A 16826-nucleotide genomic window follows, 5' to 3' on the forward strand; every position below is an offset into this window, starting at 1 on the left:
GTGAGTCGTCCCAGCCGGGTTGCCCACAGCCGGCATGCCGGCCTGCGCGGCCTTGGCCATGGCCACCGTGTCTTGAATCTGCCACTTCTCGACAGCGATGACTAGCGTCTGAGCCATCTTGGAGCTCTGTGTGGCGCAGTCCATGGAGCGGCGGTAGTCGCCGGCGATGGTGATGACGCCCTTGGGGCCGGGTAGCTTCATCTTCAGGTACCCATAGTGGGGTACCGCCATGAATCGGGTCAGGGCAGGCCTGGCCAGGAGCGCGTGGTAGGGACTGACCAAGTCCACAACCTCGAACTCAATTGCCTCGGTGCGGAAGTGGTCCGGCTTGCCGAACATGACGTCCAGCTTGATCCGGCCAATCGGCTGGCAAGAATGTCCCGGCACGATGCCGTGGAAGACAGTGGGAGTGGGGCTCAGCTGGCTCTCCTGGATGCCCAGCTTGCGAGCCGTGTCGCGGTAGAGGATGTTGATGCTGCTACCGCCGTCGATGAGGACGCGCGAAAAACGCACGTTGCGCTGGCTCGTGCCAATGGTGGGGTCGAGGACCAGGGCATAGCCTCCTGGCCTCGGTAGGACAGCCGGCTGATCGCGGCGGTCGAAGCTGATGGCCTGCTCGGACCAGTTGAGGTACTGAGGGACTGGCGGCATGACCGCGTTCACCTCGAGGGAGCGGCGCTGCAGGCTCGTCTTGTCCTCCGGCTCCGTGGTAAAGATGATGTAGGCGGCATCCTCAGCGAGGTACCGCCCCTGCTGGACCATGTTGGCCTCGTGCTGCTGCTTGGGGTGGGCGTCCTTGCTGCCGGCATGGCCACCCGGCCCGCCGGCTGGCGGAGGCGGCAGCGGCTCGCCGCTGTTCAGCCGCTTGGTGAAGTGGCAGTCACAGGTGGTGTGGTTGGACGGGTTCTTGCCGCTGTGGTACTTGCACGGCGTGTCGAGCATCTGCTCAAACGTGAACTTCGGCCTCCAGGGCCGGTCTTGCTTCTGGCGCTGGCTTCCTCCAGCCGCCGCCTGGTCCGACACGGCTGCCACATGGGCGGAGCCGTACCGGCGGTCCGGCTGGTCGCTGTGCCTCTTGCCGCGGGAATTGTCGCGGCGGCTGCCTTGCGAGGCTCCTTCGGCCGGCTTGTGCTCGGCCGGCTTGACTTGATCGCGCCGATGCGCGGCTGCCAAATTGTTGACCACGCCCTGGCCGGCTTCCTCGGCCAACGCGTACTTGTCCGCGATGGCCATCAGGGCCGCCATGGTCTTGGGGTCGCTGCGACGCAGCTTGTGCCACAGCATCGTGTTGGGGCGGCAGCCGGCCATGAAGAAGCTGATGGCCTAGATCTCGTGCACACCCTCGCAGGAGTTGCGCATCTCGCACCAGCGCGTTAGGTACGCGCGGTCCGTCTCGTCCGGCTCCTGCTTGCACATCTCCAGCTGGCGGGGGCGACCCGGCCGGCGATAGGTGCCGGTGAAGTTGCTGATGAAGGCGTCCTCGAATTCCAGCCAGCCGTTGATGCTGTTGGCTGGAAGGTTGTTGAGCCAGGTGCGGGCGGAGCCGACCAACATGAGGGGCGAGTAGCGCACAGCCCAGCGCTTGTTGCCGCGAGCGATGCCGACTGCGGTGGAGTAGTCCAGCAGCCAATCTTCCGGCTTGGCCGTGCCGTCGTACTTGGGGGTGTCCCTGGGGAGCAGGAAGCCGTCCATGACCGGCTCGCCCAGGATGCGCGGGCCGAAACACTTTGGGCCGGCTGACCCCTCTTCTTCCGCGATGCGGGATTCCGTGAGCCGGTCGAGGCGGTTTCTGGCGTCAACCGACTCGACGCGCGGGCCCAGCCGGGAGTGGGCCGGCTGACGGCCGCCGCTGGCTTCGGGGGCCGGCTGATGTGGCCGCCTTGGCGCCGGTTGCTCGGAGTTGTACTCCTGGCTTCTGCTTGGTGGTGGCCGGCTGTGGCCGCTTCTCAGCCGGCTCTGCCGGCTCGGGCTGTCGTGGGTGGCTTGGGAGTCCCTGCGCCGGCTTGGCGCGGGAGAGGACGACTCCGCCGTGTCCCTGGGTCCGCCTCCGTTGCGGCCGGCTGCACCATGAGCGTGAGAAGCACTAGGGACATAACCGGCATACCTTGGGTTTTTCTGCTGCTCGGAGGCAACGTGGAGCAACTCCGTTACCCGCCTCGTCTGGCGGCGCAGCTCTTCGCCCTCTAGGTGGCTCAGTTCTTCTGCGGCGGCTTCGGCTGCACGCAGGTTCTTCTCGGGGGTGTTGTAGACCGGCAGCTCCATGGAAGAAGCCGGCGAATCCGCGCCGTCGCGGTCGATTTTGATTCCGGTCGCCGTGTGGTCCTGGTGGCGTTCTCTTTACCGGTAGCCATGACCTCCCGCACGACGCAGGGGCCGGTGAAGCTGTTGCTGGCGCCGGCTCCCGGAGGAGGGCTTGCGCAGCGCAGCACCTGCCGCGGGTAGCGCGGCGGCGCGACGGTAGCGACGTAGACGTCGTGCCCGCCGAAGGAGATGATGCAGCCGCCGACAGGGAAGGGCCTGTCGGCGAAGCAGCCAACGTTGTCGCTGACGCAGTCGAGGGAGCCGAATCTCCAGACGAGGCCTGAAGCGACTCGCTCGCCGGTGGTGGTGGTGAGGCCCGTCCGGAAGAAGACACCGGCCGCAGACGCTGAGAGCCCCATGGTGGGCGCCAAATGTCGTGGTAATGTCACGGCATATGCCATAGGGTGGCTTGAGTTAGGTGGTTCCTGCTATGGTCTACGGCGGTTTCCGGATGCGGGTATGAGCACGAGCGACACAGCGACGTACCCAGGTTCGGGGCCCTCGTATGGAGGTAACACCCCTACTCCTGCTCTAGAGTGTATATGAGATATCACAGCACAATGGTGCTCCTGGAGCTATATCCGGCTGTGAGAGAGAGGGCTGGAGGTAGAAGAAGGCCTCTCTCTCCTTAGGGGTTTTGCGTATGGAAGTAGTGATCGATCGTCCCCTCGTACGAGAGGGGTGGTGTGGCTTATATAGTGCCAGTTGCATTTACAGAGAGGCCCCTACAACCTACTGGCCAGGCCCGCCGGCTCCGGCTTTCCCGCGCCCTGACGAGGGACGGCGTCACCGGTCATGGGCGTCGCGTCCGTCCTCCTGCCACGGTCAGCGGAGACGGGACGTGCCGAGCGACGTGCGCTAGGCGCCCGCTGTCTCCGCCGGTCGCCCTGCAGCGCGTGACGTAGGTGGCCCATGACGGGAATCTCTGGCGTGGGGCACTATCGCTCCACAGTGCCCCTCGCTTTACACTGGAGATGAGGTCAGCGTAGACTTTTGAACCCGGATAGCCTTTCCTGAACCTTCTCCTGCAAGGCTCACCAGCCTCGAGCCGGTCAGGGAAAACGAAGCCAAGCCGGGCATGGCGCGTAGAAGCCGGCCCAGCCATAGCGCAGCCGGCCATGACTGGACCAGCGTAGACCTGGGGTCAGCTGGCTCGCAAGGCAGCCGGCCACGGCTCCAGCCGGTTGCTCCTCAGCTGGCCTTAGCCACGGGCCAACCGGCCTCGAGCCAACTGTTCCCAGTCTTTTGCCATACCCGGGGTCTTCCCCCCGACAGTGGGAGCCATTATGGATATCCAGGTCCCGCTATTGGTTATTGATCAGAGAGGTGTCTCGATCATGTCCGTATAGTTCACGAACCGTAGGGTGAGACACTTAAGGTTCGATGTTGTATAGTAGATATGGTATATGAAATGGAGACCGAATGTTGTTCGGAGTCTCGGATTGGATCTAGGACATCACGAGGAGGTTCGGAATGGTCCGGAGAATAAGATTCATATAAGTGAAGTTGATTTTAGGGTTGCGGAAAAGTTCGGGATTTTTCCGATATCGTACCGGGAATCTTCTAGAAGGTTTCGGGGGTCCCACGATGGGGCCCACCTATCCCGGAGGGACCACATGGGCTAAATGGGTGGTGCACCACGTCCACATGGGCTGGGGATGCAGCCCACCATGGCCCATGCACCCCACCTAAAGGGATAAGGCCAAATCCAAATATTTTACAAAAATTTAAATATTTGAATAAACTACTTTGTGCATACTTATGTATTTGAGAAAACTTTAAATATGAAATATGCTTGAATTTAAATAAGGAATCGAAATCCATTTTCTGTTTTACAAAATAATTATTCTAAGAGCATCTCCAAGAGTCGCGCGAAACGGCGCGCTATCGCGGCATAACAGAATTTTAGCGCGCGCCAACCTTCCCGCGCGCCTCCAGTGGACGCGCCAAAACAGCGCGGGAAAGGAATCTTTTCCCCCGCGCGCGCTATTGCGATATCCGGAGTGCCAAAGTTGCCGCGTCGCTTCGCGCGCGCGCTATAAAGCGTCGCGTGCGCGCGCAACCAACCACCACAGAAACTTCACCTGCCGCTTCGCCTCGCCACGCCCCGCCGCTTCCCCGCGCCACGCGTCGCCGCCGCCTCCGCTCCATCGTCGCCGGGATGCCGCTGCGCCGCCGCGGGTCGTCCGATTTCCGTGGCGTCCGAGCGCGTCCGAACGGTAGGTTCTACGCCGAGATGCGCGCCTGCGGCTTCCGCCTCATCCCCGGCACGTACAACATGCCGGAGCTGGCAACGCGCGCTTCCGACGCGTCCGCGTGGCGATTTCGGCGGCCACAACGCGACATGAACTTCCCGGACATCAAATCACTGGAGGAGGCGGAGTTCCTCACGCCAGCGCCGTGCCTCGTCGACGAGGAGGACCGTCGCCGCCACCGCCAGGCGCAGCGCCGGATCGCCATCGCCGAGCGCGACGAGGAGCTGATGCGCCAGTGGAGGGCGTAGTTCCCCAGCGACGTCGACAACACCGACGCGTTCTTCGCTGACCTCAGGGCGCAGCGCAGGTCCGTCAGGCACCGCCGTCGGGCCATCGCCGAGTTCGAGCTCGACAACCCGAATACAACTTGGGCCGACAACGACCCTCGCTGGGACGACGAGTAGACTAGACTAGTCGTTTATCTATTTTAATTGTATTTTCATTTTTTTAGACTATGTTCGATCTTCTATTTAACTATGTTCTATCAAAATGTGTTTCTGGCGCTGTATTTTGGTGCGCCCGGTGGAGGAACCTTTTAGCGCCCGAGCACGCACTACATAATATAGCGTCCGGGGGGGGGGGGGGGTAGAAGCGACATTTAGCGTGCCGAAATTTAGTGCGCCTGTTGGAGATTGATGGTGCTCCGGTGATGGCGCCAGACAATCTTGCTGAGCGTTATTGTGGAAGCGGTTGGGAAACCCCAAGAGGAAGGTGTGATGAGCACAGCAGCAAGTTTTCCCTCAGCACGAAACCAAGGTTTAATCGACTAGTAGGAGAAAGGCGTGACTTCTGAAGGTGTCGCTAGCTGACTAGTGGCAGGGCGTACTACCGGCGTCAACAACAACATGGAACCTGCACACAACACAACCAAAGTACTTTGCCCCAACTTGCAGTGAGGTTGTCAATCTCACCGGTTTGCTGAACACAAAGGATTAGATGTATCGAGTGGAAAGAGATGTTTGCATTAATTAAAGAGAACAGAGCTTTGCAGTAAGTAAACAGAACAAGATGATTGTATCAGTGTAAAGGAAAGGACCGGGATCCACAGTTCACTAGAGGTGTCTCTCCATAAAGATAAATAGCATGTTGGGTGAACAAATTACAGCTGGGAAATTGATAGAATATCGACCATACATGACAAGATGATTACTATGAGATTTGATTGGGCATTACAACATAATACATAGACCGTAATCCAACTGCGTCTATGACTAATAATCCACCTTCCGGTTATCGTCCGAACCCCTTTCAGTATTAAGTTGCAAGCAACAGATTATCGCATTAAGCAATGTGTGTAAAGTAAACAATAGAATTACCCTCGGATAAAACATTGTTGTTTTCTCCTAGTAGCAACATCACATCTACAATCTTAGAAGTTATTGTCACTCTTGCAGAAAACTAGAGGCATGAACCTACTATCGAGCATAAATACTCCCTCTTGGAGTCACAAGCATCTACTTGGCCAGAGTATCTACTAGCAACGGAGAGCATGCAAGATCACAAATAACATATGACATGAATATATAATCGACCTCAACATAGTATACAATATTCATCGGATCCTAGCAAACACAACATGTAGGATTACATAAGGATGATCTTGATCATGTAGGGCAGCTCACAAGATCTATACATAAAGTACAAATTGGAGAAGACAACCATCTAGCTACTGCTATGGACCCATAGTGCAGGGATGAACTACTCACGCATCACTTCGGAGGCGGGCACGGCGATATAGATGCCTCCGGCGATGATTTCCCCCTCCGGCAGGGTGCCGAGAAGAGCTTCAGAACCCCCCGAGATGAGTTCTGCGATGGCGGCCGCGACGGAACTTTTCGTGGATAGAGGCTCGGGTATCCAGGGTTTTCCCGAAAAGATGTATGAATAGGCGGAGGATTTAGGTCGGTGGGGTGCCTGGGGGGCCCACACCACCCCTAAGCGCGGGCCACACCTAGGTCGGTAGGTCTGGCCGCCCTGTGGTGCCTCTTTGACCCCCCTCTGGACTTCGTCTTCGTTTCGGTAAAATATTGACTTCAGCTTTTGTTTCGTCCAATTCCGAGAATATTTCCTGTATAACTTTTCTGAAATACAAAAACAGCAGAAAACAGGGAACTAGCACTGTGGCATGTTGTTAATAGGTTAGTGCCGGAAATCATGTAAAAGTGCAACGAAGTGTAAGCAAAACATATATGAATTGGTGTAAAACAAGCATGGAGCATCATAAATTATAGATACGTTTGAGACGTATCAAGCATCCCCAAGCTTAACTCCTGCTCGTCCTCGAGTAGGTAAGTGATAACAAAATAATTTTTGAGGTGACATGAATCCAACACAATCTTGATCAAGCATGTAACGCATTGTGAGCTGGGATCTATGTACTCTAACATAGACATGATAGATATAATTCAATAGAACTTAGTAACTATGTTATATTATGAAGAGTAACTCAAACAAAGGATCATGAATAATAGTGCATTGAAAGCAACTGTTTGTTTATGAGCATAGATAAAACATAGCAAAGTGGTACTCAACATGTCCTTTATGGAGTAGCAAAACATAAATTCTAGGACACCTTTAAAGTTCAGAGGGTGACTAGATACAAGTAATTTAAGAACAAGCAATAGTCACAATCATGAATCAATCAATAATAATTTTGGGACTATGCACATTGCACTAAGAATGACAACTATGTTCTCTTAATTGGTGCATAAAGTAGAAGATGAAGACTCAACATAAAAGTAAAAGAGAGACTCTTTGCAGAGTAAGCAAGATAAACAAGTTTTATAAACCTTCCAAAAAGTATGGTACTTATTAGCTTTGAGCTCTCATTGCCCCTATCATAAGCATCTTGAATGGTTAAAGTTAATGTGAGTCAAAAATGAGCTATATGCTTGCAAATCACAAGTTGAAAATCTCATGCCCCTTGAATGCGAGTACCTAAACCTCATGCTACTTATCTTAGGTCCCAAATAAGTTCTTGTCATTGTAAGTATACATGTATCATTGAGAACCGCCAACGGGGTACCTCTTGCCCGATGATATGGAGGTACTCTTGTAGGTGCAATCCCATGCCAAAATGACAAGACAAATAGACAATGAGCATCTCAGCAATTTTTTATTTACTACGAGTATAGCTTTTTATGGCAAATGCTTCATAGAATGCTCACTATGGTTTAGGTGTAAATTTCCACCATGAATGATGCATGGCTAAGATTAGCGGCCCGGGCGTTTCCCTAACTCATATACAAACTCCATGGACTTACAAGTTTCCATTTTATTTCTCACCGCTAGGCATCCATAAACAAAAGAACATGACATCAACTAAATATAAGTGCAATGTCGAAAGTGTTCCCCATGAAAGCATGGTTATACTAACTCCCAACTCGCAATTTGCAAACATATAAACTTCATAAGGTAGGCATGATGATCAAGTTTATTAAGTGCAAGAAAGTAAATGTGCCATCAAGTTCGTGAGAGCTTTACTGACTAATTTTCTCATGCCAAAATTTAATTTGGAAGATAAATAAAAACATGATGAATATACTTGGAATAGCAATAATGCTAGTAGGTAGATATGGTGGACACAATTGGCAAACTTTGTTTATGGTGGTTGGATGCACGAGTAGAGATCTTACTCAGCACAGGCGAAGGCTAGCAAAAGACTGGGAGCGACCAACTAAGAGAGCAGTAATGGCCATAATCATGCATAGCGACAAAACATTATCAATCAAAGCTTAAAGTGATATTACAAGTCAAAAACTAAATGATCATAGAGGCTTTAGTTGACTGATTATACTCATAACATGGTATAAGCATGCGCCAAGTCAACCCAATAAAGCATCAAAGGAGAATACCACAATATTATGCTTTTATGATGGAAACAACACATGATTCTTTCAATGACACATTATGCACTCTCAGCCATTTGAGACAAGTCATGCTACAACAATAAATACTACGCATATGACAAGAATAACATCCAACATGACATGTCACAGTCTAGACAAGCTTCCTTTTGCATCACTATAGTCATGAAATATTTTACTCGTATCCAACACCAATCAACTTATTTGAAATAGCTCCCAGAAGTGAAATATATTATGGACCAGAGAGATAATCATACATAAATAAAGAATACTAACGAGCTCTGAACAAAATTCAAGTGAAAAAACAAGAGCTAAACGCAGTACTAGAAAACTAGAATACTCGCAGAACAATAACAGCGAAAACTAGAGCGTTCTATGCAATTAAAACGGAGCGGGTCTTTCTCCAAAACAAATGTGCCGGGATCCAACATATGCTACAGAAAACAAAACAAAAAACAAAAAACAAAAATAAAGATGCTCCAAGAACAACATATAGCGTATGAAGCAATAAACATATAGCGCATAGAGAGATGACCTGTTGCTTTGTTGATGAAGAGGGGATGCCTTGGGCATCCCCAAGCTTTGACGCGTGTACCTCTTGGATATTTCTTGGGGTGCAGGGGCATCCCCAAGCTAGAGCTTTTGTCTAACTTCATCTCATCACATCATTCTTCTCTCCCTATACTTAAAAACTTCCTTCATACAAAACTTCACACAATTATTTATTAGCAGCATTAGTACAATCAAAATAAACAAATCCACTTGGGTTCAGTTCTAACTTATATCAAACATATATTAAAGCATTAGATACTGTAGCAACTCTTCAAAAAGCTCTTTGATCAAAAGAACTCAAAAAGAAAGAGATTTAAGAGGCAAATGCAAATAGTGCAGAAATCTGTCAACACAGAACAGCAGGTAAAGATCGATTTTTTCAGAAAATCCTCTGTTGCTCATCTCGAAAAGTGGTCAACTAACGAAAGTTAGATAATAACCTGGGGTATTTCCATAAAAAATGACAGCTCAAAATTCCTCTCTGGCTATTTGTTACGAATTTTTATGCTAACAGCACAGAATCTATTTTCAGGACAGCAACTTCCCCAAATCTTACTTTCTTCCTATTAGAGGCTATTCTTGGCACAAAACGAAATAAAAATGATAAGGAGATGTTATTACAGAGGTAATAACTTCCAAGACTCAACAAAAAGATAAATTACAGTAAATAAATATGGGTTATCTCCCAAGAGTGTTTTTCTTTAACGCCTTTTAGCTAGGCGCAGAAAAAGAACGAGCATCAACTATTATCAAGTCAAGAAGCATTAAGATTAATGCGAGAAGTCTTTTCAACAAGGATTTGTATTTTATCAATATAAGTTTTAGAATATCCTCTCTCAGCACTTTTAGGTTCACTACTTTCATCAGATGGATGTTTAGGAACAATCCAATCAAAATTCTTTTCCCAAGCTTCATGCATTGCTACTAATTTGAAAGGTATTGGTATTTTACCTTCTTTCCTATTTTTGGTTTGGTCTATTTTTTCAAGTGTATCAAAGATATCTACACATGAGCCTAACTTCTCAAACCGATCAAAGACTTTCCTAGCTTCTGTAACAACATCTTTAAATTCTCTAAGCAAAGTTTCTAGGATAAAGTCTTTCTTTTCATCATCCACATTTTCATGGAGTTTAAGAAACATTTGCTGCATAAAAGGATTAAGGCTAACAAATCTAGCCTCCAGCATTTGAACTAAACAAGTTGCAGCAGTTTCATAATTAGGAGCAAGTTCTACCAGGGATTTATCCTTAATATCTTTATGCTTACTAACATGATTGAAGAATTTTTCAATGTTATCTTTCCCAATTAAAGAACCACTACCTACAGATAGGTCCTTCAGATCGTACTTAGGAATCAACATAATGAACTAGAAACAAAATAACAACTATAAAAGAAACTATTTTTTTGTGTTTTTGATATAAAGACGACTATAAACGAAACTATTTTTTTGTGTTTTTGATATAATAAAATAAAATAAACTAAGCAAAACTATAACAAAGTAAAGAGATTGGAGATGAGAGACCCCCCTTGCAGAAATCCTCTTTCTCCCCAACAACGGCGCCAGAAAATCTTGATGGTGCTCCGGTGATGGCGCCAGACAATCTTGCTGAGCGTTGTTGTGGAAGCGGTTGGGAAACCCCAAGAGGAAGGTGTGATGAGCACATCAGCAAGTTTTCCCTCAGTACGAAACCAAGGTTTAATCGACCAGTAGGAGAAATGCGTGACTTCTGAAGATGTTGCTAGCTGACTAGTGGCAGGGCGGACTACTGGCATCAGCAGCAACGTGGAACCTGCATACAACACAACCAAAGTACTTTGCCCCAACTTGCAGTGAGGTTGTCAATCTCACCGGTTTGCTGAACACAAAGGATTAGACGTATCGAGTGGAAAGAGATGTTTGCAGTAATTAAAGAGAACAGAGCTTTGCAGTAAGTAAATAGAACAGGATGATTGTATCAGTGTAAAGGAAAGGACCGGGGTCCACAGTTCACTAGAGGTGTCTCTCCATAAAGATAAATGGCATGTTGGGTGAACAAATTACAGCTGGGCAATTGACAGAATATCGACCATACATGACAAGATGATTACTATGAGATTTGATTGGGCATTACAACATAATACATAGACCGTAATCCAACTACGTTTATGACTAATAATCCACCTTCCTGTTATCGTCCGAACCCCTTTCAATATTAAGTTGCAAGCAACAGATTATCGCATTAAGAAATGTGTGTAAGGTAAACAATAGAATTACCCTTGGATAAAACATTGTTGTTTTCTCCTAGTAGCAACAACACATCTACAATCTTAGAAGTCCAGGGATGAACTACTCACGCATCACTTCGGAGGCGGGCATGGCGATGTAGATGCCTCCGGCGATGATTTCCCCCTCCGGCAGGGTGCCGGGAAGAGCTTTAGAACCCCCGAGATGGGTTCTGCGATGGCGGCCGTGACGGAAATTTTCGTGAATGGAGGCTCGGGTATCCAGGGTTTTCCCTAGAAGATGTATAAATAGGCGGAGGATTTAGGTCCGTGGAGTGCCTGGGGGGCCACACCACCCCTAGGCGCGGGCCACTCCCAGGCCGCGCCATGGGGTGGTCTGGCCGCCCTGTGGCGCCTCTTCGACCCTCCTCTGGACGCTGTATTCGTTTCGGTAAAATATTGACTTCAGCTTTTGTTTCGTCCAATTCCAAGAATATTTCCGGTACAACTTTTCTGAAATACGAAAACAGCAGAAAACAGGGAACTGGCACTATGGCATCTTGTTAATAGGTTAGTGCCGGAAATCATGTAAAAGTGCAACAAAGTGTAAGCAAAACATATATGAATTGGTGTAAAACAAGCATGGAGCATCAAAAATTATAGATACGTTTGAGACGTATCAGAGATGCTCTAAGTGCTTGAATTTGTATAAGTAATCCAAATCCATTTTCTATTTTATAAAATAATTATTCTAACTTATCAAACTATTAACAAATTTGCCATTTTCAATTAAAAGATAGATTAACTAATATTTTTTGCATTTTTTGGAATCTTAGTAAACTTTCAACATGAAAAGTGCTTGAATTTGTATAAGTAATCCAAATACATTTTCTGTTTTATAAAATAATTATTCTAACTTATCAAACTATTAACAAATTTGCCATTTTCAATTAAAAGATAGATTAACAAATTTGCCATTTTCTATCGGTGGGATAAGGACGCATGTGTAACCGGGACTAAAGTTGTCGGTGGGATAAGGACGCATGTGTAACCTTTAGTCCCGGCTGGTGGGTGTAACCGGGACTAAAGCTGTCGGCGGGATAAGGAGGCATGGGTGGACGCACTACTCGATGAGGTAAGGTATGTAGTGCACGACGCCCTGTCGGAGGAATGAGACGAAGGAGAAGCAGCGCCGTGCCTATAAAAGGAGAGTCGATAATCGCCATGGCAAGGAGCCCAACAAGCCAACCTAGAAGGAAAGGGTTGGGAAATCTCCCGTGGCAGAGCTGCTCGAAGATGTCGTTGGTGCTCACGCCCTAGGACATCTTCGGAAGCTCCGCTTCGGAAAAATTTCCCTGCAAGCTCGTGAAAGCCTCGATCTCCTGTAACAGCGTTGGCGAAAGGGTTGGGAAATCTCCCGTGGCGGAACTTCTCGAAGATGTCGTTGGTGCTCACGCCCTAGGACATCTTCGGAAGCTCCGCCTCGGAAAAATTTCCCTGCAAGCCCGTGAAAGCCTCGATCTCCTGTAACAGCGTTGGCGAATGGGTTGGGAAATCTCCCGTGGCGGAACTTCTCGAAGATGTCGTTGGTGCTCACACCCTAGGACATCTTCGGAAGCTCCGCCTCGGAAAAATTTCCCTCCAAGCCCGTGAAAGCTATTTAACTAGTAAAAACAAGCCAACCATCTCCATTGTTAATATCTTACATACAGTAACATTATTACACAAAAATAAATGGGAAAGTGATTTCCATATTGAGATACACAAGTTATGATCGCTTCGGCCATAACCATGGAGCATCTTCATCATTTAACTTGATGCTTGGGTCTTCATCATTGTTTCTTTTTTCTTCTGGGTCGTAGCCATGGAGAATCTTCATCATTCAACAGGATGCTTGGGTCAGTTTTCACTGTGAAGGGCAGAATTTCGTGAAACTTATTATAATCTACTGACATGTCTATCTTGTCATCTACTCCCACGATATTTCTTTTCCCAGAAAGAACTATGTGGCGCTTTGGCTCATCGGACGCAGTATTCTTTTGCTGATATCTTTTTTCTCATTTTGGTAGACATGTCCTTCACATAGAAAACCTGAGCCACATCGTTGGCTAGGACGAATGGTTCATCCATGTACGTAAGATTGTCGATATTCACTGTTGTCATGCCGTACTTTTGGTCTACTTGTAGCCCGCCTCCTGCCAGCTTGACCCATTTGCACCGAAACAAAGGGATCTTAAAAGTAGGTCCATAGTCAAGTTCCCATATCTCCTCTGTGTACCCATAATATGTGTCCTTGTGCCCATTCTCGTCGGTTCCATCAAAGCCGACACCACTGTTTTGGTTGGTGCTCTTTTTATCTTGGGCGACCGTGTAAAATGTATTCCCATTTATCTCGTACCCTTAGAAAGTACATATAGTCGAAGATGGTGACCTGGCCAACTAGTACAGATGATCTCCAACGTTGGTGTTATTCATGAGATGTGTCTGCAACCAACTGCCAAAAGTCTTCTCGTGTTCCCCTTTAATCCAGGAGTCAGCCTTCCCCGGGTTTTTGGAGCGTAGAATATTCTTGTGTCTCTCGATATACGGAGCCACCATGATGGAATTGTGTAGAACTGTGTAGTGTGCTTGAGTGAAAGAATGCTCGTCCATACATACCATTGATTTCCTTCCTAGTGTGCCTTTTCCAGTTAGCCTCCCCTCATACCGAGATTCAGGAACACCAATCGGCTTAAGGTCAGGAAGAAAGTCTACACAAAACTCAATGACCTCCTCTATTCCATAGCCCTTGGAGATGCTTCCTTCTGGCCTAGCACGGTTACAAACATATTTCTTTAAGACTCCCATGAACCTCTCAAAGGGGAACATATTGTGTAGAAACATAGGACCGAGAATTCTAATCTCTTCGACTAGGTGAACTAGGAGGTGCGTCATAATATTGAAGAAGGATGGCGGGAACAACAACTCGAAGCTGACCAGACATTGGACCACATCAATCTGTAACCCTGATAGACTTCCTCGATTGATTACCTACTGAGAAATTACATTGAGGAATGCACATACCTTCACAATGGCCAGTCGAACATTTTCCGGTAGAAGCCCCCTCAATGCAACCGGAAGCAATTGCGTCACAAGCACTTGACAGTCATGAGACTTTAGGTTTTGGAATTTTTTGTCTTTCATATTTACTATTCCCTTTATATTCGACGAGAAGCCAGTCGGGACCTTGATACTGAAAAGGACTTCAAAAAGATTTCCTTCTCTTCCTTGGTAAGAAAGTAGCTGGTAGGCCCTTGAAACTGCCATGGATGCTTGCCGCCTCGTCCTTTATGACGTTCCTGGTCCTCCCATGCTTCCGGTGTATCTTTTGACTTCCCATACAAGCCCAGGAAGCCTAGAATATTCATGCAAAGATTTTTCATCAGGTGCATCACGTCGATTGCGGAGCGGACCTCATGGACTTCCCAATAGGGTAGCTCCCAAAATATAGATTTCTTCTTCCACATGGGTGCACGCTTATCAGCGCCGTTAGGAATAGGTTGGCTGCCAGGACCCTTTACAAAGATTACTTTTAAATCCTTGACCATACCAAATACTTCAGCAACAGTACGGGTGACAGGCTTCGACCGGGTTTCTGCCTTGCCATCGAAATGCTTGCCTTTTTCCTTAAGGGATGCTTTTGCGGAAGAAAACGACGATTGTAGGGGTACACATTCTTCCAACATTTTTCCAGATATATACTTTCTGTCTGATCCAAACAGTGCATGCATGCATTGTATCCCTTGTTTGACTGTCCTGAAATGTTACTAAGAGCAGGCCAATCATTGATGGTTACGAAAAGCAACGCTCGTAGGTCAAATTCCTCTTGTTTGTGCTCATCCCACACACGTACACCTGGTTTGGCCCACAACTGTAAAAGTTCATCAACTAATGGCCTTAGGTACACATCAATGTCGTTGCCGGGTTGCTTCGGACCTTGGATGAGCACTGGCATCATAATGAACTTCCGCTTCATGCACAACCAAGGAGGAAGGTTGTAGATACATAGAGTCACGGGCCAGGTGCTATGACTGCAGCTCTGCTCCCCAAAAGGATTCATGCCATCTGTACTTAGACCAAACCATAAGTTCCTTGCGTCATCTGCAAAGTCTGGGAACTCTCTCTCGATTTTTCTCCACTGCCGACCATCAGCGGGGTGCCTCAACTTCTCATCTTTCATACGGTCTTCCTTGTGCCATTGAAACAACTTGGCATGCTCTTTGTTTCTGAAAAGACGTTTCAACTGTGGTATTATAGGAGCATACCACATCACCTTCGCACGAACCCTCTTTCTGCGTGGCTCGCCCTCAATATCACCAGGGTCATCTTTTCTGATCTTATACCGCAATGCAGTGCATACCGGGCATTTATCCATATTCTCGTACTCCTCACCGCGGTAGAGGATGCAGTCATTAGGGCATGCATGTATCTTCTACACGTCTAATCCTAGAGGGCAGACAAGCTTCTTTGCTTTGTACGTGCTGGCAGGCAATTCGTTCTTTCTTGGAAGCATCTTCTTCATTATTAGAAGCAATTTTTCAAATGCTGAGTCAGCCACACCGCTCTCTGCCTTCCACTTCAGCAATTCCAGTGTGCTGCCTAGCTTCTTCTGGCCATCTTCACCAGTTGGGTACAACAATTTGTTGTGGTCCTGTAACATCTGCTCGAACTGCAACCGCTCCTTTTCTGTATCACAGCCTCGCCGTGCATCAGAAATGACCCGACCAAGATCATCAGCGGGCTCATCTGGTTCCTGTTCTTCACCCTGACCTTCTTCTTCATTGTCTTCCATTGCCGTATCTGATGGGTTCGTTGCATGTAAAACAAAAAATTTCTACCGTGAACATGAACAAAAACCAAGATCCAATCTAGGAAGAAGCAAGATCTAATATATGAAGATCTAAGCAATGAGATGTATGAGAGACTAACCCTCGAAGATCCAAAGCCTTACGAGATCAGATCTCGTTGTTGATGTAGTCGATCGTCCCGTGCTGCAATCCGGCAGCACTTCCGTACTCGGTCGTGCGTACGGTGTCGATGATGTCCATCCTCTCCCCGTTCCAGGGGGCAGCGGAGGTGTGGTAGCTCTCCTCGGAATCCCAGCAGCACGACGGCGTGGTGGTGGTGGTGGAGGAGAAAAGCTGCAGGGCTTCGCCAAGCCGGAGCAGACTTGCAATGGAGGAGAGAGGGGGCGGCAGACTTTGGTGTGAAGGGGCAAGGGGGTGGCTGCCCCTCTCCTCTATTTATAGAGGGAGGGTGCGGCCAAGGCAGCCCCTTGGGCCCCACCAGCGCACGGAAGGAAGGGGGGATCAGAAATCATCCCCTTCCAAGTTTGCTTCCTCTTCCAAAATTGCTCCCTCGATTTTAGGGATTTGATCTTATCCTCCGGGATTTGATCTTATCCCTGGTGGGCTGGCCGGCTGGGCCTTGAGGGCTTGGTTCCCCTAGCCCATTAGGCCAGGCTGCACTCCCTTGGCCCATGTGGTCCCTCCCGGGGTGGTGGGCCCACTGGTGGCCCTCTAGAACCTTCTAGAAGCTCCGGTCAAACACTGAAACTTTTTCCGAACCCCGGAAAATAACTTCCCTTATATGAATCTTATTCTCCGGACCA

At 48.5% G+C, this 16826-nt stretch overlaps 1 pseudogene; it reads right to left on the reverse strand.

The window, feature by feature from the left end:
• Nucleotides 1–12901: 12901 nt before the first annotated feature.
• On the reverse strand, nt 12902–16007 carry LOC139830407 (uncharacterized; annotated as a pseudogene).
• Between the last annotated feature and the right edge of the window lie 819 nt (nt 16008–16826).

Source organism: Lolium perenne, chromosome 4, assembly GCF_019359855.2.
Source record: "Lolium perenne isolate Kyuss_39 chromosome 4, Kyuss_2.0, whole genome shotgun sequence".
NCBI lineage: Eukaryota > Viridiplantae > Streptophyta > Magnoliopsida > Poales > Poaceae > Lolium > Lolium perenne.